Raw genomic sequence first — 6,780 nt, 5'->3', positions numbered from 1 at the left:
ACTTGTTAAAAAAGTTTCTGACTGTCAGTACAATGTTCTTGACAGCCAGGAAAGTTTAAAAGAATATTGAGCTGCTGGGAATTATCCCTGGTTCAGTCTGACAAATCAGTGCCTGAGTCTCTCTACAGACCTCCCTTATCATTAAGGATCCAGCCAGGCACCAGTCACCTAACCAAACTCTGCTGCTTGTTACCCTGACTGGTACAATGTGGTTACTGACTGAGCCTTTTAACACTAATAACCAATCTGACTGGACTAGAACTCCAGAACTTGAACTCTAGCTTCTATATATGAATTATACAGCTTCTCTCTGTAACAAATTATATGGTAAAATAAAAGTGTCCCACAGACCATCTACAACCACACTCTGCTTCTTAAAGGCACCATCTGAAACTGGAATAAATACTACAACTTAAACCAGGGGTCCCCAACCTTTCTTACTCGTGAGCCACAGTCAAATGTAAAAAGACTTGGAGAACAACACAAGCACCATAAAAGTTCATGGAGGTGTCAGATTGGCTATTAGGTAGCCTTTTTGAATACAGGAGGCTTTATTTGGTAGTAAATCTTGTTTTTATTCAACCAAAACTTGCCATCAAGTCAGGAATTCAAAAATAACTACCTGGCTTGGGGGCACTGAGAGCAACATCCAAGGGGTTGGTGAGCAACATGTTGCCCCTGAGCCACTGGTTGGGGATCACTGACCATATCCCACCTCACTTAGGGGCACATTTACTTATTCACGAACGATCCGACTGTCCACTCAATCGGTCCAATCGTATGTTCTGCAACTTTTTCGACGCTTGCATGACTTTTTCAACACTTGCGCAACTTTTTCGTATTTTTTGCACAAAAAAATCGGATCGGTTTTGTCGCTGTTTACAATCGTACGGTGTGAAAATGTCTTGACTTTCGGATCACCAATACGATATTAACGTGACTAATACGATTTTTTTTTCGGTAGCATTTTCGGGATATTTGCGATCTTCAGAAATTTTCGTTTCCAATCTGAATTTTACCCATTCGGGATTCGAACTCGTGTTTTGATAAATCTGCCCCTTAGACTTTATTGCTGACCTGGCAAGCATTTAATTTGGCAAGTCTATAAAGTGTTACAATAATATGGGATTCATGGTTATGATTCTTAATCTTACTTATTCCTCTTTAACAGGTTCTTTTTTCTAAACATCTTTTTATGTTTTTCTTTCTTTCTCTTGGATAATATCTACCTGGAAAGGTATAACTGGAAAGTGATTTGAATTGCCTCTTTCTCCTTAGACAAACAGCACGGCCTTATTTTTCTTCATGTATTTTATTTCCCTTCAGCTGCTACTCTTTAAACTTCTGTTTTGCAGATCAGCCTATTGACACATCCAGAAAAGCAATTAAGCAATTCTATAATTGTTCCTATGTTTTCCATTGACATTTTTCTTCCATTTGAGTATTGTGTTTGATGTTATTAAATTTAGTTTTATTGCTTTTGCTATGTTATTTTTGAGTAAAACGAAGAATTTTTTTTGGCATCTGAGCTAAACTAAAGTTTTCAACATTTGCATGTTAAAATAAAGCCAGACTCAAGGAGAGTGGAAAAATATAGCAATTATAAAGTCAACCGTGGCACCACAAAATGATAGAGGTTTTAAAACAATGTTGTTTTAATGATCACATATTAATTAATTAGAGGCCCTAGCAAACATAGCTAATATTAAACTTAATAAACACTAATATGTCTACTTGTAAGACTTTACAATTACTCTTATTGTATTTTAGCCAGATGGAAAAATCTATGGTTAGTCTTACATAAGAGTTTGTTAATTGAAGCCCAGTGTTTGAAGTGGTACTCATATGTTAATGTCAACTAGTATTTTCCAAGATTATCTAATATGGCACATATATAGGCTGTTCAGAACTAACTGCTGATTGGTTGGGCAACTGCACTGATGAAATATAGCACCTATTTTAGTAAATGATTTCTAATATTTCCTTCTCTTCTTCTCTATTTCTCTCCTGCCCCAAGAAAATCAGGGTAACTACTAGAGTAATCCCCTAACCCATTAAATATAAATGTAGTTCAACTTCTGTCAGTATTTTCCTTCTTTTATGCCGCTCCTTGTTGGCTGAACTAGCTGGGAGAGAATAAGGATTCCATGGAATGGAGAGGAATACTCATTCCTTATGTAGAAAGTGTAATAGATAACAGGCCTTCTGACCTTTGCTACCAATGTGTACTTCTGTGCAATCACAGGCCCATTCTCTCAGGTCTTTCAGGGAGTTCTAGAAGTCTTGGTACAGTGTTATACTAATGTTTTTTTTTTTTAATTTTACAGGTATAGACTTCAGTTCAGGTCTCGGAACTGTGAGGGGCAGATTCATCGAAGTACGAGTTTGAATCCTGAAATGGGTAAAATTCGGATTCGATACGATAATTTCTGATGATCGGAAATGTCACGAAAATGCTTACAGTAATAGTCCCAGTAATATCGTACTGGTGATCCGAAAGTCACAAAATGTTCTTATCCGAACGATCGTAAAGGCGGGAAAACCTTTCTGACTTTGATCCTTCTGTGCATGTTTTTGGAAGTCTCCCATACGACTCAATGGCACTCTGCAGCTCCAACCCGGCCCAAGGAAAGTCTCCCATAGGGCTCAATGGCACTCTGCAGCTCCAACCTGGCCCAAGGAAAGTCTCCCATAGGGCTCAATGGCACTCTGCAGCTCCAACCTGGCCCAAGGAAAGTCTCCCATAGGGCTCAATGGCACTCTGCAGCTCCAACCCGGCCCAAGGAAAGTCTCCCATAGGGCTCAATGGCACTCTGCAGCTCCAACCCGGCCCAAGGAAAGTCTCCCATAGGGCTCAATGGCACTCTGCAGCTCCAACCTGGCCCAAGGAAAGTCTCCCATAGGGCTCAATGGCACTCTGCAGCTCCAACCTGGCCCAAGGAAAGTCTCCCATAGGGCTCAATGGCACTCTGCAGCTCCAAACCTGGCCCAAGGAAAGTCTCCCATAGGGCTCAATGGCACTCTGCAGCTCCAACCCGGCCCAAGAAAGTCTCCCATAGGGCTCAATGGCACTCTGCAGCTCCAACCTGGCCCAAGGAAAGTCTCCCATAGGGCTCAATGGCACTCTGCAGCTCCAACCCGGCCCAAGGAAAGTCTCCCATAGGGCTCAATGGCACTCTGCAGCTCTAACCCGGCCCAAGGAAAGTCTCCCATAGGGCTCAATGGCACTCTGCAGCTCCAACCCGGCCCAAGGAAAGTCTCCCATAGGCTCAATGGCACTCTGCGCTCCACCCGCCCAAGGAAAGTCTCCCATAGGGCTCAATGGCACTCTGCAGCTCCAACCGGCCAAGGAAAGTCTCCCATAGGGCTCAATGGCACTCTGCAGCTCCAACCCGGCCCAAGGAAAGTCTCCCATAGGGCTCAATGGCACTCTGCAGCCCAACCGGCCCAAGGAAAGTCTCCCATAGGGCTCAATGGCACTCTGCAGCTCCAACCGGGCCCAAGGAAAGTCTCCCATAGGGCTCAATGGCACTCTGCAGCTCCAACCGGCCAGGAAAGTCTCCCATAGGGCTCAATGGCACTCTGCAGCTCCAACCCGGCCCAAGGAAGTCTCCCATAGGGCTCAATGGCACTCTGCAGCTCCAACCCGGCCCAAGGAAAGTCTCCCATAGGGCTCAATGGCACTCTGCAGCTCAACCCGGCCCAAGGAAAGTCTCCCATAGGGCTCAATGGCCACTCTGCAGCTCCACCCGGCCCAAGGAAAGTCTCCCATAGGGCTCAATGGCACTCTGCAGCCTCCAACCTGGCCCAAGGAAAGTCTCCCATAGGGCTCAATGGCACTCTGCAGCTCCAACCTGGCCCAAGGAAAGTCTCCCATAGGGCTCAATGGCACTCTGCAGCTCCAACCCGGCCCAAGGAAAGTCTCCCATAGGGCTCAATGGCACTCTGCAGCTCCAACCCGGCCCAAGGAAAGTCTCCCATAGGGCTCAATGGCACTCTGCAGCTCCAACCCGGCCCAAGGAAAGTCTCCCATAGGGCTCAATGGCACTCTGCAGCTCCAACCTGGCCCAAGGAAAGTCTCCCATAGGGCTCAATGGCACTCTGCAGCTCCAACCTGGCCCAAGGAAAGTCTCCCATAGGGCTCAATGGCACTCTGCAGCTCCAACCCGGCCCAAGGAAAGTCTCCCATAGGGGCTCAATGGCACTCTGCAGCTCCAACCCGGCCCAAGGAAAGTCTCCCATAGGGCTCAATGGCACTCTGCAGCTCCAACCCGGCCCAAGGAAAGTCTCCCATAGGGCTCAATGGCACTCTGCAGCTCCAACCGGCCCAAGGAAAGTCTCCCATAGGGCTCAATGGCACTCTACAGCTCCAACCTGGCCCAAGGAAAGTCTCCCACAGGGCTCAATGGCACTCTGCAGCTCCAACCCGGCCCAAGGAAAGTCTCCCATAGGGCTCAATGGCACTCTACAGCTCCAACCCGGCCCAAGGAAAGTCTCCCATAGGGCTCAATGGCACTCTGCAGCTCCAACCTGGCCCAAGGAAAGTCTCCCACAGGGCTCAATGGCACTCTGCAGCTCCAACCTGGCCCAAGGAAAGTCTCCCATAGGGCTCAATGGCACTCTACAGCTCCAACCTGGCCCAAGGAAAGTCTCCCATAGGGCTCAATGGCACTCTACAGCTCCAACCTGGCCCAAGGAAAGTCTCCCACAGGGCTCAATGGCACTCTGCAGCTCCAACCCGGCCCAAGGAAAGTCTCCCATAGGACTCAATGGCACTCTGCAGCTCCAACCTGGCCCAAGGAAAGTCTCCCATAGGGCTCAATGGCACTCTGCAGCTCCAACCTGGCCCAAGGAAAATCACGATAACGAAGTTTTACTGAATGAAACTTTCGTACTCGTTGCGACAAATATGATTTTGTCACGTAAAATTGGTCACAAAGTACGAAAAAGTCACCCAAATTAACTAAAAAAAAACACAGAAAATACGCACAGTTCTATAAATTAGAAAAAATACAAATTTTTTGTATTCGGAAGCAATCGTACTTTGATAAATGTGCCCCTTTGTGTTATGTTTAGATGTTTCTTGATAGCTCTGAAGCCTTTTAAATGTTTCCATTAATTCATAGCTACATGTTCCTCCACATAGTAACACATGCATCTAGGAAGTTTAGACCACTTATCTGCATACAGAGCAAATGATACCACTATAGGTGGTCTGTAACATCCAGTGCCCACATTAGTAGTGTTGAAATGTGTTCACCTCCACTGAGCATACTAGGTTTAGTACTTACTTTCCCAAGCAAATACATAAGGAGGCATTATCTAAAGTGAGATTTTTTTCAGGTCTGACCTTTTGTTGCCGAAAACTTGAATTTGTTGCGGAAAAAAAATACGACTTTTCCACAATTTATTATGCGACAAACACTCAACAATTCCGAATGCTAAAGTACACCATCTAAAACCTGTCGAGATCATGTAGAAGTCAATGGCAGATGTCCCTTTTACTACTGGAGGATCTTCCTTTGCTTTGTGGTTCTATGGGTTTTTGACATTGGCTTTTCTGTGACAAGTCGGAAAAATCGTTGGTTTTTGTGGCTTTTCCACAGTTTTTTTGTTTGTGCCTTTTCAGTTCGGATTTGATAAATGACTACCATTCATAGAAATTAGTTTATTAGTGATTTCAAAAATAAACACCAACAAAAAAACGAGTTTTATTAATCCCCCCCCCCCCATAAACGTGAGATTTACAAACAGATAAATATAAGCTTGTCTTTCATTTATCCAAAAATATCAGTCCTGATTTTCCTTTCTCTAGTATTTGCTCCAGAACATCATTTACCACTAAATTTACAGAATTGAATCCTGCAATGGATCCTAAAGCTCTTGACGCATTCAGCCGATTATTTCTGTGAATCTGGGTGTATGTTTGGCACTTGTCCAATCAGGTCGACTCTTGTTTGTAGAGAAAATGCATTGATGGAAGATCTAAACCCAATCAAAACTAATCATCACATGTCTGAGAACTCCTCGGCATTTTGTAGGTTATTAAAGTATATCCATTGCAAATCTTTCTAATCAACCATCATTTTGCAATAGAAAAACCCTGTATTTTTATAGCTTATAATGGAGAAAAAAATGTTAAGCATCCAGTGCCTGTATGTTTCCAGCTCCTTTCATTAAGTTGTTTTGAATCCAAGTGGTTTGGTACAAGCCTGCAGGAAACTTTATCTATGGAGTGGGATGAGTTTTGGATATAGGTTGATTTCAAGGAAAAAGGAATTTTAAGTGAATACTTTGTTTGATGTAATTCAATGGATTAAACACAAATGTTTAATGAGTGTATACTTATTTAATTGGAGTAAGATGCTGGCACAGTCCCTGAATGTTCCAAATGAAATATGGTACAGCTGAAACGTATACTCCAACTCTGATTACTGAATTCTTAAGAAAGTTTAACTGGCTATAGTTGTATTAATGTTGGCACATACAGTTTTCTGACACAATTTTAAACAGATGGCTTGATGTATTTTTCTGTGGAAACCACACAATTAACATTAGAAAGAATTTCCAACGTGCGCTACGCTCAAGCGAATCACCGCCAAGTCTGTTTGCAAAGCAGGGGCTTCCATGCATCTGTTGCAATTTTTCTTTGCAACCTTTAGGTACTTTAGACTAATTAAAATGTCATAGCAGCCCCGCAGAGAGGAAATGTTTCATGTATACAGTTTCCAAAGCCGGTAAACTTATATTCAGCATCTACCAATTATGTTACGTGAAAAA

This window comes from Xenopus tropicalis, chromosome 6, assembly GCF_000004195.4.
Source record: "Xenopus tropicalis strain Nigerian chromosome 6, UCB_Xtro_10.0, whole genome shotgun sequence".
Lineage (NCBI taxonomy): Eukaryota > Metazoa > Chordata > Amphibia > Anura > Pipidae > Xenopus > Xenopus tropicalis.
Note: the sequence above shows the minus strand (reverse complement) of the source record.